The sequence below is a fragment of the Ambystoma mexicanum genome, chromosome 11, assembly GCF_040938575.1.
Source record: "Ambystoma mexicanum isolate Mex_15411 chromosome 11, UKY_AmexF1_1, whole genome shotgun sequence".
Lineage (NCBI taxonomy): Eukaryota > Metazoa > Chordata > Amphibia > Caudata > Ambystomatidae > Ambystoma > Ambystoma mexicanum.
In genome coordinates, this window is record NC_090934.1 from 143,194,263 (window position 1) to 143,220,015 (window position 25,753).

Here is a 25,753-nt window from a genome sequence, read left to right on the forward strand (position 1 = left end):
ATCCTCACGCTACCAAGTGTTGACGAGGAGAGGAAATTACTGACGGGCCCATTGGTCAGCACTCACCCTCGAAATCTCGTTATACAAGATAACTGCACCAGGTGAGGACAGAGTGCAGGATTCAAAAAGAAGACATGGCAACACAAGTTAACATCATACACAACACACATAGGTATTACAATGTTGCCAGCCAACACATGAAGCAGCCATGTCACACATGACACAAACTCAGGCATGCACGCAGTGCCAATGTAATGGAACGGGACCCTGAAAGCAAACATGGATGCCTGTCAAATGGCAAAATAAGACATGCACTGCATAGTACTTCCACAACCATGACAGATGCCAACACACAGATGGCATTTAGCATAACCCTACCAGAACTGTCAACCAGCCCCAGATGGAAGTCAAATACTACTGTCCATGATCCATGTAAAATGCATGTCATCAGACAGTACATGGAAATCACTATTTCAAAACACATGTGTCACAGGATGCAACAATGCTAGGGTGTTGAAATACAGTGAAGGGAGGCACATGGATACATTAATGCTAGTGTTGACGAGGAGAGGAAATTACTGACGGAACCATTGGTCAGCACTCACCGTCGAAAACTAGTTATACAATATAGCTGCACCAGGTGAGGACAGAGTGCAGGATTCACATACTCCGGCAAGATCCAATAATCAGGACTCAATAAATTGGCAAAGGGAAGTCTGTTTAATGATACATACATCAGCGAATGGAAATCAGCAGCATCGCGATCTCCTGCCTCACCCCGACTTCCCCTAACATTAGTCCAACAGCCTCTTTTATGGGCAAAATCCGTCATCATTGACGTCTAATTCTACAAAAAATCATCATGCAATACAATTGGTTGGGAAAGGTAACTTAAGTATAGGTGCTATATCTGTATATGGAAATAACGCAAGTGGATTGGATAACTCTTATCGGGTGGGCATCTATGCCCTTCCCTCTACACCACACATGATTGGCGTCACTACAAGAACGACGTCTCATTGGTTGCAGTGTCTATAGGACCCTAGATTACATGGTCCCTTGTGATTGGGCAAGTTACACCCGAATCATAAATCTCCATTTTAATTAGCAGCTTTAGAGTAGACACCCAGGTGCCTAGTGTCCCAAGATTCACCCTTCCTCCCTTCCATCAATCAGTGTTTTAGGGCTGTGTGTCAATTAGTTGGCTGGGTATGGCCTCGGATCTGTAGTCTCTTATCAGGAAAAGTTATGGCACCCTCTGGTTCTGGATGACATCAGGCGGTGGTGCATCTTCGCGCCTGTCTGGTCACGTGTCAGTTCACCGCGAATCTGCTTCAATTTCCAACCTTTTGTGCATTTAATTCTGTGTGCGCTTGGCCACCTGCATGGGCCTCTCTTATCTTGACCTTCACGGGCGGGCTGGTATTCTCTGTAGTTGGAGTCTCGTGAGCTCATGCTCACCTCCCCTTCTCTGGTTGACCTCGATCTCTCCGGCATAAGCCTCTCTTTGTTGAGTTTCGATTCCGCTCCTTCTCTGGTCTTTGCTGGGTTTCTAAACTCGGCCTGTCAGGCCTTTGGCCGCCTGGGTACATTTCTGCTTTCACAAAATGGAGTCGCACGTGTACATTGTGCAGTATTGAGGTAGATATAGGGTTGGCGCTTGCCGCTCTACTCTCCTACTAGGCATTGCAAGCAGTATCGATTTCTTAGCCTCTTGCATTTCAAGCTTATTTACACACATTCAACAGGGTGGTTGCTTACATCTTGTCTTATGACACCATTCTCTTATGTTTTAACAGTGTCTCTCCCCTGCATCCATTATCATTATCCTTGCGGTTACTAGTACTGGCATTCGTGCTTTCAGTAGCCAAATCTGTTTGTTCTCAGGGCTGCTCGGGCCCTTGGTTTATTTTCATTGGCCTTCCATTAAGGCCTTAGGGGTCTCCTCATGGACCGTGTGCAGGTATTCCTCTTTCCGTATCAGTGGCTGGTATGGCTGTCTGATAGGGTATCGTGCTGCCCAGGGTTGTCACGTTATGGCTGCTTCAACCGGTATTGATCTCCTTACGTACAAGGGGCAGAGTCCCAGTGCGGCTCTCTGTTGGTTTATCTGCTCCTCATACATCACGTACCACGGCGAGTACCTTACTGGCAACTCACAATGGGGGGCAGGGGAGCGGGTCCTATCTGGGACCTCCTCTAGACAAGGTCACTTTGACACCACACAAGTGAATAGGCATGTTGAAGGGTGAAACAGGGCTCATAAGTGTGTGGGTGCAGTGCAGTACATATGTACGGCCTCAACTATCAATAAAAAGACAAAACCAGTAATTTCAATGTTGTGTCATGATGGCAGTGTGAGGGAAAGTGCAGTCATCATGTGCAAAGTGTTGCCATTGGGTTGTAGGGATACAGTGAACCCCAACCACAAGGGCGGGGGATGGCTTGGAGGCAGTGTATGGGTCAAAATAGTTACTCAGAGTACCCTGTTGAACCAGACCGTGTGGGCAGGTGTCAATTGCATTATCACAGTCATCTGGGACTACAGCAGGGGAGAGGAGGACAGAAAGCACAACACATGAGGAAGCATCAGAAGTGCCCCCAGCCCCGGAGAACCCACAACAGCAGTTGCATAGAGACAGGGAGGCTGTACCAGAGGGAGGCATCCGCTCGACACAGACGAGAACTACAAACTAATGGCCATGTACAGCAACTGACCCTGAGGGAGCAGGAAAGGGATGATCAAATACCATGAGAAGGAGGAAATACCGGAGATGTAGTCGGATGAGGTCCTTGCCCCTGACCCATAGGGGCTTGCTTGGAATGCACATGGTCCATGAATGAACACTCATGGCCACTGTTAGCCTGTGCCATCAGCACAGTCTGAGTGACAGACCCTGCATCAAGGCCGAATGATGTTCCACACAGTACAGGTCTGGCAGAGTTGCAGAGGGAAGAGTGTATATTCACAGAAAATCGGGAACAGGCAGTTGCAGTAGTCCACCATGGGAATCGCCAGTCCCATAGAGACAGTGAGCTGCTGGGGGATAGAGAGGCAAGGAAGGATTCCCCTGAGGAGGATCAGCTTGCAGGGTGACCTCCCAGAAACGTCAGTCATGGGACAGAGGTCGAGTGTTGAGTGGAAGACCATCACAGGCTATCTGAAAACATGTTTTGGAGCAAGATTATGGACAAGTGAGGCTGGCGAGTGATTGACATGGAAGGTGGGTACAGGTGTATTGATGAGGATTGCCTTCATGTTCAGCACAAGGCCTGTATGCAGTCTGCATCACAACAATCACCTATCAGTCAAACATTGCATGGGTCACACATGGCAGTCATGACTACATAGCCTGAACTGGCAGTCAATCACAACACATCACCCAAGCAACATACACATGGCCTGGACACACAAGCATGAACACTCACCGGACATCGTCTCCTAATCCGGGAGTTCTCCCAAGCCTTGGATCCGACCCTCTGCGATGAACCCTGCAGCGATTGCCTCATGTTCAGTGAGATCATCATCCTCTGGTGGTGACCCACTGCCAGTCACCAGAGTAGAGGCGTAATTAGAAGCCTGCTTGTTTTTTGGTCGGCGTCAGAGGTCATTCCAACGCTTTGAGCAATCATCAGCTGTGCGCTTCTCACATCCCAAAGAACTAATATGGTCCGCGATGTACTGCCAGTGTATCCTATGCTAAGCAGGCCTAGTTCTGCACCCTGCCGTCACCAGCATGTTGCGGCCGTGTTCCGACATGTAGCCCACAAGTGTGTCCAGTTTCACTTCATTGAAACTCTGCTTCCTTGACGTATTGGAGGCCCGAGCAATGTCTGGGGTCCCGACCTGTTCTGCAAGAGCACGCTTCTTACTCTAGGGAGGTGGTGCAAACCCTGAGTGGCTTCTGCCGCTCCGGTCAGTAGGGGCTGAAGCACAAGTGGACTGGCCACTGGAAGCAGGCAATGGCATGACAACCGAAGGTCTGACTACAGGCATTGGCTGCTGGGCGCTGTCGCCAGGACCCAGCACCACAACTGCCTCGGTGTGAAGGGCCGGGACCAACACAGTGCAGCCTGGGTGACTCAGAGTCGGGGTGGTGTCAGCTGCAGCTGCCCCTGCAACTTCCACACCCTGGCTGCTCAGGGCAGCAGATGACATTGCTGCCCCAGATCCACGTGGCCTGGTGGCAGCAACTTTCACCACCACACATGGCTTGGACTTCCTGTCACAGAAGACGGCATGTGAGTCATCCCGTGACTGTTCCGTGACCAATCCGGTCCGGGCTAGCAGGCCCTGAGCTGGGGTGGTGTCAGCTGCAGCTGCATAATCCTGAACCACTGGGGGAGGGCATAGCTGTCCCTGAATGGGCCTGGACACAATGCCCACGTTGCCGACCACGGCCACCTTGGCTACCCTGCCCACATCCCCCATTGTGGCCACCACTGGGTGGTCAACCAGCTTTGCCTCCCTTACTACTTGTTGGCCTCCTAGTCATGGCACTGATGTACTAGTGCGAATGGGAGGTGCAAACAACAATTGTCCTGGGCAATTGGGGTGAAGGGGGCTGGGAACATGATGAAAAATGTACCCCTGTGCTCCTGCAAGGCTGTCTGTGACCCCTGGGGAAAAATGACAGGTCCCGCAATGCTAAGGCACCCCAAAAACAAGAAACAACGTGCATGCAACCCCTTGATAGCCCACATGCGTGGAATTAACGTCCCACAGGATGCTGTGGCACCCAGAAACACAACAAATCTGTCCGTGTGGAACACGCAGGCTACTCCGACCTCGAAAATGGGGTACGCGACACACAGGGGCAACCACAGTGGGAAAAATATGTGCGCGACTCACCGTCTGCCTGGAAAAATGAAGAAAAATACACGTGCTCTGAAGTACGCAATGCCACAGTAATGAGCAAATCTCGTGTGAACCCACAAGAAGAAGAATCTCACGTGTCAGTCCCCACAAAAAGCACATACAGTGCACTGGTTTCCTACGTGCACCTTTAACCCCTGCGTGTGTCACATAAGTTACGTGCTTAGGGCCTTTCTTCTAATAACACGCTTACGCGCTGTTTCTGCACATGCAGAGTCCCTCTGCATCCGACTGGCCATGCTAAAGCACATGGAAGACACACGCTCCTACCCACAAGGCCATTTACCTGCCTCAGACACCCCAAGCTGCCTCCTAAGAGCCATCTGCTGCTGCCAGCCCACTCTGTGTGCTTGCTGCCCACGTGCACTTCAATTTGGTGCCTGCAGATCAGCCATTGCCAGAAATCCTGTTGCTGAGACCACCTCTGCTAACCCAGAAGACTCTGGACTGCCATTCCATCGCTCCACAGCCCAGCCCCAGGACCCAGTTGCCCACCCACAGCTGCCTCTCTGTTGCAATGTCGGACTAAGCAACCTCTGGGGCAAGTGGCAACCCCCCGGCAGAGAGGCAGAGGGCTGCCAGCTTCGCTTCCAAAGAAGTTGGCAGCCTGGTGGAGCAAGTCCTGGGGCATTATGATCCCCTCTTCCCTGGACCATCGCGACTCGACAAGGAAGGATGGAATAAGATCTGGGCAGACATTGTGGGTGCCATCAACGCAGAGGGGGTGGCACCCCGCGACTACAAACATGTCCTGAAGTACCTGCAGAGTGTGGGCACGGGTGTTGGTGGGTCCCCTGTGGTGTGGGCTGCCTGCACAGTATTATCACGGGTGTTGGGGGGTCCCCTGTGGTGTGGACTGCCTGCCGGGTATGGTCAGGTGTGTTGAAGGTCCCCTGGGGTGTGGGCTGCCTGTGGGGTATGGTTGGGGTGTTAGGGGGTCCCCTGTGGTGTGGGCTGCCTGCGGGGTATGGCCAGGGGTTTTGGGGGTTCCCCTGTGGTGTGGGCTGGCTGCGGGGTAATGGCACGGTGTTGGTGGGAACCCGTTGGTGTGGGCTGCCTGCGGGGTATGGGCAAAGGTGTTGGTGGGTCCCCTGTGGTGTGGGCTGCCAGCGGGGTATGGTCAGGGGTGTTGGGGGTCCCCTGTGGTGTGGGCTGCCTGCAGGAAATGTTCAGCCTGCAGGGTATGGTCAGGCGTTTTGGGGGGTCCCCTGTGTTGTGGGCTGCCTGCGGGGTATGGGCACGGGTGTTGGTGGGTCCCCTGTGGTGTAGGCTGCCTGTGGGGCGTGGTCAGGGGGTGTTGGGGGGGTCCTCTGTGGTGTGGGCTTCCTGCAGGGTATGGTCAGGGCTTTTGGGGGGTCTCCTGTGGTGTGGGCTGCCTGCGGGGTACGGTCACGTGTGTTGGGGGTCCCCTGTGGCGTGGGCTGCCTGCGGGGTGTATTGGTGGCTGATGTCAGCATACATAACCGTTTTCATGGGATTTGGCTGGCACGAGTGGGGTACGCATATTAACGGGGGTACGCGAGGCCCTTTTCACACAATTTGGCTGGCACGAGCGGGGTGCGTATCATCATGGGGGTACGCAAGGCCCTTTTTACGTGATTTGGCTGGCGTGAGCAGGGTGCGCGTATTCATGGGGGTATGTGAGGCCGGTGTCACGCAATTTGGCTGGCACGAGTGGGGTACGCAAGTTCACGGGGGTATGCAAGGCCTGTTTCACGCGATTTGGCTGGCACAAACGGGGTGCGCGTATTCACAGGGTTACGGTAGGCCCTTTTCACATGATTTGGCAGGTGTGAGCAGGGTACTCAAGTTCACAGGGGTATGCAAGGCCCTTTTTATGTGATTAGGCTGGCTTGAACAGGGTGCACGTATGCACGGGGTTCGTGAGGCCCTTTTCATGTGATTTGGCTGGCGTGAGCGGGGTGTGCATATTCAGGGGGGTACGTGAGGCCGTTTTCATGTGATTTGGCTGGCACGAGCGGGGTGTGCGATTTCAGGGCTTACGCTAGGCCCTTTTCACATGATTTGGCAGGCGCGAGCAGGGTACGCAAGTTTACGGGGTACCAAGGCCCTTTTCACGCAATTTGGCTGGCATGAGCGGGGTGCGCATATTCACATGGTTACGATAGGCCCTTTTCACACCATTTGGCTGGTGCGCGTATTCACGGTAGTATGCGAGGCCGTTTTCACGCGATTTGGCTGGCGCGATTGGGGTGTGCGATTTCGGGGCTTACGCTAGGTCCTTTTCACATGATTTGGCAGGCACCAGCAGGGTTCACGAGTTCATGGGGTACGCAAAGCCCTTTTCACGTGATTTGGCTGGCGCAAGCGGGGTGCATGATTTTGAGGGGTTACGCTAGGCCCTTTTCACGCGATTTGGCTGTACGCAACGATTTTTCGCGTGATTACGATGGAGGGGGCTGTATGCTGGGCCATGGATAGCGCAGGCCTTTGAGCCGTATTGGGGATTTCGATAGCTTATTCCTGCACAAGGGGCGGTGTTGGCCGTAACTGGCACTGCTGGATGTTCACTGCGCCACGGCTGGTAATGGGTCGGGAAATCCATGAATAAATGGTGTGTGAAAATGCTGATTTGCGCCACGGCTGGCACATGCGTGGTGCACGCATACCGTGTGCTCCCTCTCTGCGCGAGGCGTTTATGCTGCTTCTGCGCCAGATTTTATGAAGTGGGCCCTTAATTGTTAGCCAAAATCTTTTGTCATAAGTGTCAGTCTGATTTTCTAAAATCTGTGTCTTGAAAAAAGATTAATAACATTAAAAGAAAATTGGTTTAAAAGGTTTTGTTTTAAGATTGGGCTTTTTGAAATAAAGAAGACCTGAACAGTGTGAGGTATATTAAAGTGTAAGGGCGTCATTTGGCATCTGGTGGTGCCGTTGAAAAATGGTGGTGGAATTCCCACCACTTTTACAGCTCCACCAAATTCAGAGTTTCAAATTTGAAACATGCCAAAGCCGCAAGGTTTTTGCTTGGAGGGGATTCCCTTGACACAAAGGAGTTTTGCATGTCATATTACCGCACATAGTCTAATGGGATTCCAAAATGGGGAATAATTGAAGGGTATGCATGACTCTAAATCCGGCGGTCCCTTCCCGTTATCGCATCCTCATTGCATGCAGTCAAAGTAATTAAGAGTGGTGGTATTTCCAGAGTAAAAACATTGTTGGTGAATTACCTCACGTCTCGTCTGAATTGGTTGCAAGAGAATTTGTCGCTATTTTGTGTGTGCATTTTGCTGTATATATATATATATGGGTGGGTTTAGGGATATAATTCATGTAAAGTTGTTAAGGAGATTGCGGGGGTCTCCCCTCACATATATATGTGACAAAATGCACCTGTCAAAAAAAATGGATGGTTTGTTATTCTGGATAGGTTCAGTTGGGCACACTCTGAGGGCCACCCTCTCCCATGAGCTCCCTCCACCCTAGCCCAGGCTTCCATTATCCAATCTCACAAACTGGTACCATCCTCTCTCACAACCAATGCCCCACCTGTACTCTGCACAAACGTTGCCACTAACTCCTCAGCACTCTGCTAGCCATCCTCCTTGGTATCTCTATGCCCACTTTCCTGCCTCCTGATGTAGTCCATACACCAGCCACTCTGTCTTCCATTCACTCCCTTTATGTACTGTGCTCGTACTGGTCTTGACTCCCTCTGATGCCTACATTGGTTCCAGCGCTCACCAGACTCTGTGGACCAGTCTATGAATTTATTTTACTCAGGGGCTGGGTTACAGAGGTAAAAAGCTTTATAATCCCTCTGAGACCACCTCCTTTTCCAGCACGGCTTTGTTTGCAGTATCAGGTGGTTTCTCTGTTTTTCTTTCAGCCATGCTGTGGTTCTGGAAGTTCTTTTATTTTTCACTGCAGAGAGATGCTTGCGTTTCTGGAGTGCTGGATGCTGTTTGATACCAGTGAAGGCTCATAGGGCCTCAATACATGTTTGGTGGTATTTTGGCAGTAACTGTTACCACCACTCGGTCCAGCGGAATTCAGCACTGGATTACAAGTGGTGGTAGGCGGTGTTAGTCCCCATTTATTGGAGTCCGTAGGACTCCATGGGTGTTACCAATGGAAATACCGCCAGTGGTAATTATGTTTTTGGGCAGTAAGGCAGAGGAATTACCTCCAGCTTTCTGCTGGAAGTTTTTCCTCCAATTTACCACCAAACCCATAGTTCAGCAGTGCGGTAATGCAGCAGTAATGCAGCACTAATACAGTGGTAACTCCATTAACACTGCATTACCACCATTTTTGGTCACACCGTCAATCTCATAATGAAACCCTATATAGCCTTTGTTAGTTGCAGCGTTTCAGTTTTACAGTGCAATGCATTTGTTTGTTACACCTCTCTTGCAGTGGATGCTGGGTCTTGTGCTTCTGAAAAAGAAAAGAGAACACAGTCATGGCACATAAGGGGCGTTAAGGACTAAGGGCCTGCCCCAACTCCCACTACTCCCCATCTCTGGAACAGGGCTGGCCCTACTTTATGTCCAGGTAGCACCCTTGTCCCATGTCTGGAGGGGTGTAGGGTCCCCCCCTCACATGGTCATGCCCGTGACCCTGTCACACAGATGAGAATAACTTCCATCTGAAAAGTATCCAAGCAGTGGGGGAGAAATTTCAGCTGATCACCATTGTGAAGATCCACTAAGGAAAGGTGAAAGCATACGTACTTGCAGGTAGGTCTGCGCTGTGTCTACATCTGGCGTCTGGGAAGGCAACCCACGTCCATATGGTCATAAAATCGGAGTCACCTAAGGACGTGTGTTGGGATCCCTATACACACCCTGCACACTAGAAGGGGGCTATATCCATTCAAGTGTTTCTTTTGTTACTATGGAATTGAACTTTGACAGCACAGTCTTTTAGACTTGTCCTCACAGTTCTTTTGTTGTACTGCTATTGTGACACTATTTGACTGAGTTATCCCTCCTATTTCTCGCACTATATACTCTTATACCTGTAAGAGCTCATCCACCCAAAATCCCTGATATTCACGGTAAAAGGTGAGAGCAACCAGAGAGATAAGTCCTTGGTTCCCGGCTTTGGAGGGCCAGGTCTAGCCCATGGACTCGAACGAATTTCCGCCCTACTGAGGTTGTGTTGCTCTCCGTTAACCTCCATAGTTGTCTTAGTGAAACCAAATAATTCATCAAATTCTGCAATACATCCCCTAACTGTCCCATAGTCTGAGGCCCACGGGAGTGTGGGGTGTTATAAAATTCAAATAAATAAATAAATAGGCATTGATCCAACCTTTCCGATGATAGCAAAAAAGGGTTTTGAGCTCTATGCACTGTGTGCTCAATGTTCTGCACTTTCCATACTGTGCCACTACATATCCACCAGAACTTAGAGATCTGCGTCTGAAGACAAAATATCGCCTCCTTCCTTTATTTGGAAATGTTACATCAGCAAGACTATACCACCACTGTGTCTGAGTTTACGGAATAATCCCAGTGCTGCCCCGAAACAATAGCCCCTTTTCCGCTTCGGAAAGAGTTGAAGACCTCTTTCTCTTGCCAAACCCTCACGCTCTGAATTGACCAGTCCGGTGTGCAACCTGGTTGCATTGAATCTCTGTGTATTTAACCGCTTAAGTGCCAAGGACGAGTATGCGCGTCCGGCTGGTGCACTGCACAGTCTCCAGATTGGATCACAGAAAATGGCTTCCCGAAGAATAATTAGGATCTAGAATGAGGCGCTTTGTGAAGAGGGGCAGGGACCGGGGGTCATAGAGTGGAGGGTGTATAAAAGGTCAGGATGTCAATGTTAGACGCATTCCGACTTCTGCTTTTTGACCCACCAAATAGATATGCAGTCGGTTATCAGGATATCCAGAATGAAAATATACTAGCGCATGTAACACATTTTCAATGGTCACTTTTATAAGCTGGTTGGATGTTATTATTCGATAGCTGACTGACCAAAGTACTAATGCAGATACAAAGCATCGCTCTACTACCACAAAGGCTCACACCCAACCTTTAACACTTTACAAGAAGATTAATTCTTTCTACATAATTCTCAATGAAGGCGGCACCGCTTTCAAGACACTTGCATGTAAACCTTGGAATGATCCACGGAAGGAGATGACTAAGGGAAACCTGGAAAAGCTTAGCTGCTTTAGTGTGCAAAACCAGTTTAAACATGGATATGGTGTATTCCCAGCAACCATTAGTATATCGGCTTTCTTGGAGCACAGCTTAATTGGGACCGCTTAACAGCAGTGCCTGCTGGCATGGCAATGGCCCGTTTGCACATTTCAGACAATGCAGACGACTGCTACAAAGGGAAAGTTGTCTGCAGTGAGAGTCTTGGATTTGCCCACTTTGACCTGATTCAATTTCCTCCATTGTCATCCTGGACAAAAAGCTTAAACTGTGTATATGAGGAGTCTATCAGTGTCCACGAATCTCAGTGTCCTGAGAGCAAATTCTGGAAGGTCAGAGATGCTAAATGGAAAGAGTTGCCTTCAAGATTCCAGGGAACGTGGTATGGCCTTGACCCTGAATATTTAAATGTCTCTCTTTCGCAATACGTTGTCCAATATAAGACCTCGAACTCTGGATAGGCAATTCCCATTGATTGGCAAGAATCTCCTCTTGCGTAAATGGAACAATCGACACGTGTGGTGAGATGAACATGATGATGAATAGATGTTAAAGCAGGAAACCCAAAATATTTTGGGAAATACGGGGGAATTGTTTCCTCTGTATGATTACATGTGTATCATCTAAGTTTTGAAAGCAACTACTGGCTCTGATTGGGCCCTCTGTGTATTTCCCTCTTACCACACTCATCTTCTTTTGTTGCCTCACAATGGACTTCTTTTTGCTCCAACATGTAAATTGCCCAGTGGGGCCGCTTGAGCTTGCCCTCATGTGCAAACAGGGCCCCACCGGGCGATCTTTGTCATTTGCGCTGCAGAGTACAACTGAGAAGTGAAGAGATGGCAGATGTCTCTTCACAGCTCTCTTTTGCAGTCTGCGGTCAAGGGTGGACTGGCCTACAGGGAACTCTGGAGATTTCCCAGTAGTCCTCTGCACCCTGGCCAGGATTGGACTGGCCTACAGGGAACTCTGGAGATTTCCCAGTAGTCCTCTGCACCCTGGCCAGGATTGGACTGGCCTACAGGGAACTCTGGAGATTTCCCAGTAGTCCTCTGCACCCTGGCCAGGATTCGACTGGCCTACAGGGAACTCTGGAGATTTCCCAGTAGGCTTCTGCACCCTGGCCAGGATTCGACTGGCCTACAGGGAACTCTGGAGATTTCCCAGTAGTCCTCTGCACCCTGGCCAGGATTCGACTGGCCTACAGGGAACTCTGGAGATTTCCCAGTAGGCTTCTGCACCCTGGCCAGGATTGGACTGGCCTACAGGGAACTCTGGAGATTTCCCAGTAGGCTTCTGCACCCTGGGCCTCTTTCGTGTGCTCACCTATTTTATTTCCATAGGAAATGTGTTGGCCTTGCAGAAAATGTGTAATATGGGGCCACTTTGAAAATTATTTCCAGGGCCTCTTTTAGTTCCCAGTCCCCTCCAGGCTGTGGTGCAAATAGAGTAAACGCTGCATTTCATGTACACATGGCCGGCGGTTTTTATAATGATTTCCTTTGGAATCATTCCATAGGAAATCATTGTTTTTTTGTTCCGCCGCGCCTTTGCATTGAAAGGTGTTAAGACAGGTTTAACGCGGTTACGCTTGTCTTTAGCGATTCCATTTGCTCTCAGAGGGACTCAAAAATGAGCATCAATGCGAGGAGGTCACTTCTCACACACACCCTTCTACTTGACTATTACCAATGCACGGATAGTGGCAGAATGGTGCTATACAAGAACACTTACATTGCATGACATTAGGTAACATTACATTACATGCAGCGTGATTTGGATCTGTAGTTGGAGTCATGCATTTCGATTAGAGCTCGATTACATATGTTTGACTCATATAATTAAAGTGATTAAAGAGTTAAAGTAAAAGTTTGTATGTAAAAAAGTAAAATAAATGAGGAGCGTGTGTCAGGTTCAGGTATTCAAATCATCACAAAGCGAAATCCAGTGGGAAAATTTGAATATCAAACATTGGCGTGTTCTGCTTCAATGGAGGTGTGAAAATGTCTGATGAGCATCTGAGTGATTGAAGAATCGCAGTAATCTTTCAAATCTAGAACTTTCTATGTTGAATTGCTTTTTTTAAACATTTTGTTTCTCTCCATAACATAAATCTGCGGATTCATGGAATCTTCCCCGCAAAGTAACCCTATGCGCAAGTCGTGGCCAGAACAACCCGGCACGCTGGCCACAAATGTACCCACTAATACCTAACTACGGTCCTCGGGCATGAACTCATGCAGGTAACCCTGCGTGGGGGCGACACTGCGTAAGGTCCCCATAACTGTTCACAGCACCCCGAAAAAATGTGCACCATGTTCCGTAACTCAAGTAATTTCATGGTCAATCTGCGTGCGAATCCCCATAAACTGTGCCTGCTCCCTGCTACTCTGATTTTGACCACTCCTACGCCTGATCGGAACCCTGACTGCGTGCGCGCACCTCTAAATCAAACATGCAGTCTTAGCTCTGCGGAGTGATTCCTATGTGCAAGTGTCTGAACGCCTGCCTTCGCTTGGCGATTAGAAAGGCGAGCTTTGCATGGTCATCTCCCTGAGTTGAGGTTGCACGGTCAGATCAGTGAATATGATTTGTTTTGCACAGTTGTGGGTGTGCGATCTCGCGAAATGTGGTCCCCGGCACGCTCACATTTTCCGTTGTTCTTCCTCATTTTGCTTGTTCCGCCCCCTTTTCTGGACTCTGCGTAGGACCAACCCACACTCTGTGACGAGTCTCGCGCAAGGCACTCGACTGCTCACAAAGGCGTGCCAGACCTGCGCGAAGTCTACGCAAGTCCCGGAAAAGTCCTGTGCAATCGGTTCCATTAATCGACGAACGGGGTTGTGCGCGCAGAAGGGCACGCAAAGTCCTGATTTGCTGTGCAGATTATTCAATTAATCAGGGTCTTAATACGGAATCTTCTAGAAGGCATGCAACCTAACTGAATTGGTACACTGTACTTCCGGGTCACTTTACATTACGATTTTAAGTCATAGACGATATGGGAGACATGACAATTGGGATGTCTAGACCGTGCTATATTTCATCCTCTAAAGTCATTGAGGAAAGCGCCCGAATCTTCGGAGAAATGTTTCTTGGCTTGCTTTCCCGCGCGTATTGTTTAAGATTGAATTGGTCGCGAGAACCACCAGAGCATGTGACGGCGGCAATGAATTTTGCAGCACGGCCTCGGGGCAATTAGACACGTCAGAAGAATAAGGGGCAGGAAGTTAAAGCCCACACATTAGAACCGCCGCCGACACAAAAGGCAGGAGCAGGGGACTACGGCACATGCCTCTGGTTACACAGTTCATGCATATTTTTTTAGTCTCCGACATCGTTAATAAGGCATCAAATGACACGCAAGAAGCAAAATAAATCCAATTATTTCATAGCTTTATCTGCAATTAAACTGTTAATCTTTCACTTATTATGGCATAGGAGTCGTAAGATCGTCAGGCCATTAGAAGATTTTTTCCCCCGTTCACTAGTTATTTAATACGCCATTTCTTTTTGATCCTATTAAAATATTGAAATTTCTATCAACGCTTTGAAAATGAAGAGAGCCATTTTCTGGTGCAGCTCCCTCCGCTGGAAGCACCGAGAGGCGAATCCACGTGACACGTCCCTTAGTTCGCCCCCCTAGATGTGAAGAAGAGACGCTGCCTGGGGGAGCACGCGCCACACGAGGGCAAGCGCCAGCTCAGGAGCCCAGCTCCGGGTTCAGTAATCTATGCACAGGCTGGCCTCGTGAGTCAGCGCGCGGTGATATATTGACCATAGAATCTCCCGCGCTGTGCCGGGCCTCGTTAATCACAGGCCGCAATTATCCGGCGGGCACTGCGTGGAGCAGGAGGTGGGACACACGCAAGTCCTGTCAGCAACACCTCACCCTAAAGGACAACCTTTTCCCCAGAAGCCCAACACAAAACTGCACAATAACGATTGCAACGACTTTCGAAAGGAAGAGATGGTTAACGAATTTCTGTGGCGGAAATTGACAGGTTGATCAATAAATATCGATTTATCTCTTTAAAGGACTTACAATGAATACATTGATTTGAGCTGAAGACCCCCAAAACATATTGATGGATTGGTGACACCTTGTTCACAGCAGTGAGTGTGCTTCTTGTTGGTCTACAATACGTAACAACATATTCATCAGTCAATGGACTTTGGGTGACTGGCTGTATAGGGGTCCATCCCCTTTTATACGATCTACCCAGATCAGACAGCAGACCATCAAACAGTTGAGGTGGTCTATGCATTACAAGTTGTCATTGTTACGTCTGCACCCTTATTTAAGTACTACTGATACCCAGGAGAAAAAAACCTGGAAAGAACTTGCAGAACTCAAGTTCAGAAATTGAAATCCAGCGACTACATTCAATCAATCGTTGAATTGACTCCCAGTCAAGAACGTACTTGCATTCACCACTCTGGCTGTGATGCACCTTGGGTGCTGTAGAACCTGCCCCTTACAATAAAAAGGCCAGTTTGATAAGGGTCTTGCTTTATTGGGGGCCAGGGGATTCTGTTAACAAGCAAAGGTATGCTGTTCCCCACTTCTTAAAGCAAAATATGGAGACCACAGTTTTTCTCCATCGGCCTCTATGTGTGGGAATGTATTTTAAATGGAGTTGTGATTTCTAGAACATCACACTACCTTCCACAAACCACCTAAACCTATGCCTTCGACTCGACTCTGCTTAACTATTAGGCCTTGGAACTACACCTCCCCACAGTCGCCAAATTGGCATGCTCGCTCAAGCAGCCTGAGACAGCACCTGGCACAATGTACTTATTTACTCAAGTTGTGCATTGCACCAACTGCACAAGAAACTGTATGAGACGGCCGAGGGGATCATGAGCATGGGAGTAAATTGCAAAGATTGCGGGGAGTGGAAGACAAACATCAGAGAGAGAGAAGGGCAGTAGGGAGAGAGAGGCTTTTTCACAGCATAACATAAGATGCATTCCAGTTGCCAACAACAGACATGTGGAAAACCCTGGTAGTAGAACATGTAGTTTTGGATAAGCCTGGCCGACCTTCATTAAATGTGGCCGGCAAGCCCCTCAAATCTTTCTGCCCAGATTTGCCCTTTCCCATGAGTGTATGACAGGTTTTTGGCAAATTCCAATATCAGTTCGAACTTGAGGCGTGTTTCCAAGACTATTCTGTGGATTTGGTTTCCGATCAAGACTCCCTGTTCCCAGGTCGAATCTTGGGCTTACTGGTCTGGTTCGTCCTGACAGTCAAAGCCCTCTTGGGCTGATTCATTGAGTTTGTTCAGCCAATCAGAATCATTGTATCTCCTTAAGGAAGTTGGCGACTCTATAAAATGGCCAGTTCACGTCATGCTCCGTTGTGGGTTTTGCTAGGTGGGGATGGAAGGTGTTTTGCAGGGTTGGATCATACTTAGAGGGTATTTGATACATGTTGAGCAGTTGTAATAGCTGTTTCAGGAGACAGGTGTTTGTTTTGTATGGGTCAGGGTTCCCTGGAGTGTTTTTATTGTTGATGTTTGTGTCGCTTTGTCTACTTTTTGTTTGTTATTTTGTTTGTTAGTTTCCACCATGCATAAATGGATCAAATGTGCCCTGTCTCCTTCCCCCTTTCCCTTTGTTTTCACCTGATAAAAATTAAATTGCCAAAAAACCTTCCTGCCCATTTTACTATCCCCCAAAAATGAAAGGTTGTTTACCATTTCCCAGCTTCTCCCTGCATGTTTGCTGTCGACCACCTCTCGTACCTTGACTTCCTGTTGTGATGGTTTGTCATTCTTGTTAGTGTAGAGTTGCGTCTTGGGCCTCGACTTGTTCCTTGGGTGCGGATCACACATTATCCAGTTTTCGTTCTCAAGGATGGGAATTGTGCCCTTGCAACACTGGGAAGGGAAGAAGATAGGAGGAGAAGAGAAGAAAGACCTGCGTTCCTCCTTGCAGGAGGAGGACGATTCCACCACGGTTGATAAGGAGGCGGGTGAATCTCGTGCTATTTGTTATCAGCGGTTTGAAGGTGTGTGCCATGAGGCATTGCTGGTCTTCTGAGTCAGCAGGATAGGCTGATGCACTGGGGATGGCCTCAGGGAAGAAGAGCGGATGGGGAGGCAGGGTCCTCAGAGGAGGAACCCTTCAGCACAGAGGGGAGGGAGGCAGGGCATCCGGTGGAGGCAGAGAAAGAGCTTCTTGTGGAGGCCACTTGGAAGAGTGCTTGTGGTGGTGCAAGAGGACCTACAGGTGGTGTCTGAGGTGTCTGAGGACACACGAATGTACCTCATGGTGAAGAAAGGAGGTGGTTGCTGCAAGCACCCTGGATGTGGTGTTCAGTGGGACAGTTCCTGTCTCTGCCGGGACCGTTGTTTGAGATAAAGTAGTCTCAAACTAGCAGGGTGAGGGTGGGGCGCAGGGGAGTTTCTCTTTGAGGAACCTCTGGTTGTGGTGGAGCTATAGTTGAAGGACTTGGTCTGTGGTAGTGCTGCAGCAGGTGGTGGACCTATCTGCTGGGAAAGAAGCAGAAGAATTGTAAAAGGGGCTGGTAAAGGAGGAGAGCCACCCTTTGGCTGGCATTGAGCATAACAAGGCATGCACATTTGTCCCACTCCCAGGGAGAAAATACCTCTCCCTTCACTCAGCCCTCCTGGCATTGGGTATGGCAGTATTTCTAAATGCCACTAATATATTAAGGGTGAAGGAGGTGTTGTCTAATGGAAGTTAGAGGGCTGTGGGAAGAAAGTGAGGTGGGGGCAAAGAAGCAAGGGCCATAACCTGGCCCTTGCCTCTGGCCATAACCTGGGAAAAAGGAAGATGCATAACCACATACACACATGACATGAAGCTATTTACATGGGGAATAAGCTGCCTGCCCCTACTGAGCCAACTAGTGTCTCTGTGGCCACCACCACCCCCTTCAGCAGTATTAACGATATTGAGACTGGTATATCTGAGGGTCAGAGAGCGGCACAGGCAGGCATGCCCAGTAGATTACAACCTCTGCACACACCAAGCCTGCCCAAGCGGTGCAAGTGACACCGTCAACTGTGGTGATCTGCAGGCCCCTGTTGCCAGCTCAGCAAATGTTTGTGACCGACACATCACTTACAGAGCCAGAATTTTGGCAGAATCCAAGGAACCAAGTGATGAGGCATGCATGCAGCCATTGCTTCCATTGCCTGATCACTCACAGTCAAGGGAACTTGGTCTCATCGGTAGGTGTGACTACTGTGGAAAGGGATATGCCGCAACACCATCCTTGCCTCCTAAAGCACATTGTTTAAGGCTGAAGGAATGAGGCAGTCATAGGGGAGGGACTGTCATCAATTCAGGGTAAAGAGGACAACTCACCAATTGCACTAACAAGTCCCCCATCTGCATACACCTCTCAAACTCCAAACCAAACACAACCACAAGCCTACAGCACAACAAACCACACAAACATCACTACATTGCAACAACAAAACAAAAACACACATAGACTTGCACAACAGCACACGACAACTACTGGCCGAATACACCCCAGGCCCAACCAACGGACCCACCGGGCTGAGGCCGCCAACAGCACATCACTGCTCTCTTGCATTTTTCCAGCTTCTTCCCACTAAACCCCCTCCCTTCCTCTTTCAGAGCCGCCAGAGCGCCAGTTGACCACTCCGGTGGTTATAGTGCATGATACAAATGTCCTTTAACATTAAAAATAACATCTTATATAGACTCCCTGTACATGAGAGTAGCAGCACCTTGTGGGAGAACATGTGAACATTAAGGGGTGGCTGCACTCGTTGGCAGAGCCCATGTACTTAAAGGAAGGCTTTGCTCTGGGGCAGAGTCTATTAAATTTAAATGGTGTTTGTGCTTTGTGTGAGAGTCTATAAAGCATATAAAGAATAAGGGGTGGCGAACTCTGTGATAGAGCCTGTTAACTATCAGAGGTGGCAGTGCTCTGTGGGAGAGCCTGCACACTTTAGACGTTGGCAGCTCTCTGTGGCATAGCCTGGGAACTTTAAAGAGTTGGTGTTCTCTGTTGGGGACCCTGGGAGCTTTTGACACCTTTGATGATGGTGATGGCCTATAATGATGTGATGTACTTTCTAATCTGTGAGAGTAATACTGTTTCTGGAAGAGACTGTGCACACGTGGTGACAAGCTCCTTCCCCCTGGTATCACTGCTTTCCAGGAGGAACACACATTCCTGTCTGGACTCTGATTGGTTATAATCTGTGTCTTGATCATCATCCATGACCTCCTTTTACTCATCGTCATTCCTTTCTGACTTATCAGTGGATGGGCATCGGGACATTGACCTACAATGTTCAATCCCCTCCTGATGTTCAGCGTCATGATGTGTTGGTCTTCCTTGATCTTAAATATATAGGACGTGCACCTCTCCCTCACCTGCTACTCAGATATTGGATGGAAAAAAAGTGCAGTCTCCTCGGTCAGCCTTGGTGGATGTTTCATCACCTTGCTGCAATCCCATGCAAGTACTGATAAGTGTACTCCATAGGGACTTATAGGTGTTTGGAACAAGAGTTGGCTGATGTCTTCAATTGTCAATTCTGGCATCTCCACCTCTGGATCATTTGGGTGCTGACGTGTTGTCAGAGCATGTTCTTTCCTCACTTAACGGTATCTCCTCCCTAAATCCAAAAATCTCTGCTACTTCGACCCACAAAGGTCAAGTGAGTGTGAGACTAATGTTTGCTGCTCAATATTCTATTTTAGCTGTCGGGTAGGCTGTACCCTTGTAGGGGAGGCATACACTTTTGAAATAGAGTCTGTCCAGCACAGGGATGAAATGTAATTTGCGCAAGGTTGGGTTGTTGTTGTCAAATATCTTAGAGGAAGTGAAGAGGAGCCATGGCATGGTGGGCCACTTTAATGCTGGCCACGCGAGAAGCCGGGATCCTGGCAAGGAGGGTGTTATCCCTTCAATATGCAAAATCCCTAAGGCCTGCACTTGGAAGTTATTGCACACAAAAGGCTTGATCTTGCAGAGTAGAGAGATCTGAATGCAAGACACTTTGGCCTTTTTTGCAATGTGCTGAAGGAATGATAGTTTGCTGTTCACAATTAATCCAAGCTTTTTCTGAGTCAGAGAGGTGAGGGTTGTACCCGTCCAAGTGCATTTCTTAGAGCAGCCTTTCAGTGGCTTCCTGCTTGGAGGAGTGGCCCAGCAGTAAATATTGGGTCTTGGTGGGGGTTTAGATTTAAAAAGGCAATTGCCATCCATTTTTAAATGGCTGCAAGGCATGAACAAAGGTATGTGAGATCATGCGGTCCTGTGACCTTTAGGTATAATTGTGAATCATCTACATACTGGTGTATCGCGTCATTGGGGTCATCTAGGAATTTTTCCAGGATGCACATATGGCGTTTAAAGATGACTGGGCAAAGAATGGAACTGTGAGGGACTCCTCCGTTGATGGAGTGACATACAGAGCTGAGGTAGTCCATCTGGACAGGCTGGTGTCTACCAGATAGTTTGGATGTGATCCTGGAGCCGATCGTGTTGCTCTATTTTTCTAAGTAGTGGGTTAGCAACCACCTGTTCGATGACTTTGCTGATAAAAGGGAGGCTTGTGATAGGTTGTTAGTTTTCTAGGTCTTCCAGGTCACAAGTGTTTTTTTTTTCAGGAGTGGGGATAAAACCCCAGTATATTTAATATAGGCTCACTGAGAGAGGCATTGACTTTCCTACGAAGAGCAGTAAGGGCAGTGCCATTAAGGTTTTTAATGATGATGGCAGGGGGTACGATGCCAGTGTACAAGAGGTCCTCGGGGATGGGGGAAAGTAGTCAGGTTTTAATCTTTTGTGCTGGGATATAAACAAGGAGGCCTCTCACCACAAAAATCAGACATGCAGTATTCAAAAGTTGCCCTCAGGGGTTCTCTGCTCCACCTGGGCTTCCCCCAAAGTTTGACTGGATGGTGTGTGACTCGTCCCCTCAGTTCAAAAGAAAGACACCGACTGGTATCTCCCACCTACCTGCTGGTCTCTACAAGGTGAACACAGTTTCCTTTTAATGGAAAGCATATGTGTCACCTACAACCTCTTGGATGGAGAAGGCCTGGTATCTCTTCTTGCCACCAACAATCACTAGCATTTTCTCCAAACATCTATGGGTGCCTCACAGAAGCACACGTGTTGTGAGCATGTCTCTTACCGTAACCTAAACTGCTCTCACTCTTAGCGATTCCTTGTTCTCACCAGATTATTTATTGCTTAATGCGATACAGTTTAAATATAAAACTTCACACATATAAAAATACATATATGTACATATATGTAGTCAACCCTGTACATGAGTGCAGGGAAAGCGGAAGGCACTCCAGGAAGCAAGTTCGGCTTGTAGCAGTTACAGCAAAACACTGAGGCAGCAATCCGTTGAGTTCAGTCAGAAAATTATACTTTATTAGGACATGTGTCCAGGACAGGAAAAAGAAAACACACAGAAAAACGACGCGTTTCGCGGCAACTGGCCGCTTGCTCACGTTCAGGGCAATGAACACTAAGGAAGGACAATTTATCCACGTTAAAACTCTATGATTTGCAATATAGAAAGTCACGCTCATTCTCCATTTATTCATTTCACATCTCCACCATTTTGGATTGGGTTAAAAAACGGTAAGGAAGTTTAAATACTCGCACATTTTTTAGTTTTTTTCGGCATAGTTGAATCAATGCAGTTATTTTTACCCATTTGATGAAAGCGAGAGAGGACTAAGATGCGTAATGTACACAAACTCGACATTTTTGAGACACAAGTATATTTGAATTACAGATTTTAATGCTGTAGTACCTTTATGGGATTATTGTGCAAAATATGCTCTATACAGCTTGAATGCTGTTAAAGTGCTATGTGCTAGCAGCCTCCACGGAGTATAACTCCAGATAATAAAGTGCTTAGTGCATATAGCTATAATTAAAATCCTTCATTTCATTTATGGAATAAAGTGCTTAGTGCAAAGGAAGCTCCCCTTGGGTACATTAAAAATTACATGTGTTACATGTGTCATGATTTACTATATAAATATAGGGTTTCTAGTTAGTCCTTCTAGTAAGAGAAATGAGCGTTTGGATGGTAAAATTCCTATGTTCATACATATTTTAGCAAATAGTAGAATGCTAGCCCTGATAAAAAAAGAGAAAGAGTAATGATAAGATAATAGTTAAAATACTTTAAAACAAAGGGCGTTTAGGTCTCAGAAAATTCATTATATGTAAGATTTATCAAATGATGTAAAACATAATCTTTTAAAAGACCATTGCACCCTAACACTTGTGAGCCGCATAATTACCAGAGAAGCCGCAGGCCACCCAATACAATCCACGTTTGCAATGTTATGAAATTATTAGTTAAATTAAACATTAGATTAACACTAGAGACCATGTCTACTTGAGGACATAAGGACCAAAACGACCATGTTGAAATTAGTGGTTTGTTAAAATCGTGTCACACATCAAAAGTGGTTTCTAATACCATTACATCAGTTAGGTGCCAAGGAATGTATATAATTCTTCATCCAGATTATGGCCATGTGGTTTTTTTGTTTCATAGTCCAAGATATATCTAGTTTCTGTTTGTCTCAATAAGAGTTCCCGATTTCCACCCCTTACAGGATTGCTAATAGCATGTATTCCAAAAAATCCAAAACCTTCTAGTTTCCCTCCGTGTTTCTCTTGAAAGTGTAAGGCCATAGGGTATGTCGGATCGATATATTTTTAATTGCTCTTATGTGTTGTAAAATACGCAATTTTAATTTACAAATCGTACTTCCGACATACCATTGGTTACACGGACAGGTGAGAACATATACAACAAACTCTGTGTCGCAAGTAATTCTAGATTTTATGCTCACATTATTTTTCAATATTGGATGTTGATAGTTCTTAATGTTTTTAGCAAACTTGCATGCCTTACACTTCGTACATTTGTAGAAACCTTCAGGATTTGCTCCCAGCCAGCTTGGGAATACTGATGTACTTTTAGGACTCATGAAACTTGAGACTAAACAGTCTTTCAAAGAGGTAGATCTTCTATAAGTAATGTTGATGTTGGCCCCCAAAGTACGTCCCAGATGCTCATCTTGCTTAAGTACATGCCAATGTTTCTGCATTATATGTCGAATGTACTTAGAAGCTTTGCTGAATGTCAAGATGAATCGCGTTTCCGTCTCTTCTGTATCTTTTACAATTTGTACTTTAGGCATCAGCAATGTGGAACGATCTTTCTGTCGTGCCTTGGAGTAGGCACGGTCCAACACTTTTTTTGGATAACCCCTTTGTTGAAATTTTTTTGCCATAAACTTACATTCCTTGTCAAAGGTTTCCACTTGTGAACAGTTGCGCCTAATTCGAATGAATTCGCCATAAGGGATGCTCCATTTTAGCGATGTTGGATGGTTGCTTTTGGCATGGAGAGGTGTATTTGAGCTTGTGGGTTTGCGATATAATTCAGTCACTAGACTCTCCTGGGCCACAGTTACAATTATGTCTAAAAAGACTATGGTAGTCTTGCTGTGACTCTCAGTAAACTGTAAATTAAATGCATTTAAGTTTAGAGACTTAACATAATACATATATACATATACATATACATATCATAAATAGCATCATACATACAGATTAAACATATTAGTAACTATAAAACTATAAAACAATTTCATTCCATTCAATTAATATCAGCATTCATCACACCATTTGATTGGCATTGACATTATCAATGACATCATCATAGACATTAATGGTTGTGCAGGTTACCATGGAACGAGGTTCATGTCCAATATTGGCTAGAAACACTTAACATGTTCATTTCACGATGGTTTAGGGGGACATTGACCTTGAAATGAATTGCCCCAGATCACACACAGATCACCACTTATTTATTCATGCCCCTCATTGCCATGTACAGGGTCCAATAGCTTAACCACAACATTCCAAAATCTGAACAGAGCCATGTGTAGCCCCTGATCTTGGTGTTAATGCATTGCTTCCAGAATGGAGGGTCCTTGATTGTGTCCAGGTGATGCACATATTTGCCCAGTTGGCTCATGTATACTGTGCCCATATTTGAACATTCAGTCATAATGTGCTTAACTGTCTCCATCTTTGATTTAATAAGACAAATACGGCAATACCATGCCTGTTCAGGCAGTGACAAAGATGGACCCATGACACTCAGCACAGGAAGGCGATTTATATGCAATAAGACCACCAATCTCCGTAAGTGTATAGAGGGGGCAAATGTCCAGATAAGACTGTCCCTTCGTATACGTGTATAGCACGTTACAAACAAAAGAATAACTTTTTAACGATCTTAGATGTGAAAAGTTTTCATTCCAGTCCCACAAGTCCATGCATTTTTCAAATGAGTTCCCAAGGGCATGGGCATCGTCCCCCCCATTGTGATTCATCCCTATATCTTCAAATAGGACTTTCATTTTTCTGTTGAAGCTGGAATTCGCTTCAAGAACAGTAGATTAGTGGGCCCACTTAACATTTTAATATACAGTATTGCTCTTTTCTATAGGATCATGGCCTTAAGGGACATATTTCTGAGTTCTAAACATATTATAGCCATAGGGACACAATAAGGCAATCCAAGGAGCTTCCTCCAAAATCTGCCTTAGATCAAATGGAGCCATTTCAGATCAAGGTCAACTAGGCTCTCCAGACCATGGGTAACCGCTGGCACCAAACATTGTAAATACAATCATCTTGCACCAGCAAGTGGATAGCCTCCCCTTCTTTTGAAAATTGTGCAATTATCAGAGTTATCTGGATTGCCCTCCTGGTACAGATTTCTACACAGGTTTTGTAACCTGGTCCTGCATCAAATTCCACCCCCAGGTATTTGTACAGGGCAGTGTATGTGATTTCAATGTCCAAGGCAAATAGTCTAGGTCTGGCTATATGCTTAGCAGTGAATAACATGATATGGGCCTTGTCCCTATTGATAATCAAGCCATTTTGATCAGCGTACATCCAAAGTGTGTTGGCCATACGTTGCATAGCAGTGAAGGTGTGATCTAAGAGGACAAGATTGTCTGCATATGCCAGTACCGTGTGGTGTGTCTTATCGATTTTGGGATGGCAGCCTCTGATTCGGGACAAGAAATGGGAGAGAACTGATACATATAGGCTTTATAGTAAGGGGGCCGTAACACAGCCCAGTTTAACCCTTTTACACTGGGCAACTGACACAGTCATAGACCCACCATTGTCAAGCCTCACACGTACGGTGTTGTTCTTATGGAATAATTTAATATAATAAAGAAGACCCTGTGGACTGCCCAGGAGTTCAAGTTTGTGCCACAAGAGATCCCTACTAACTGTACCAAAAACTATAAACAGGGCATCTAGAGGTGGTGCATTTTAACAGTGTGCTTGTACAACCAGGAAATCCAAAATACGCCGATTGTGGGTGGTAGAATATTCGGGCAGAATCTACTCTGGTATCTATACAAGATACCCTTGTGTTCCACCCACTTCTGAAGTTCTATTAGGAGGAATGAAGCAAATAGCTTCCCTGTACAACCCACCACTGACAACAGGTGATAATTTCCAGTATCTCTAGGACATCCCTTTTTTAGGGCGGAATAATTGTGGAAATAAAGGACCAAAATTTGGGATTATGCCTCAGGGCTACATTGGCCAAACCAACCGGCCTGGGTGCCCGAGACGACTTTAGGGTCTTAATCTTTTAATAAATGTCCTCCTGGTCCGCATCAAGGGTAC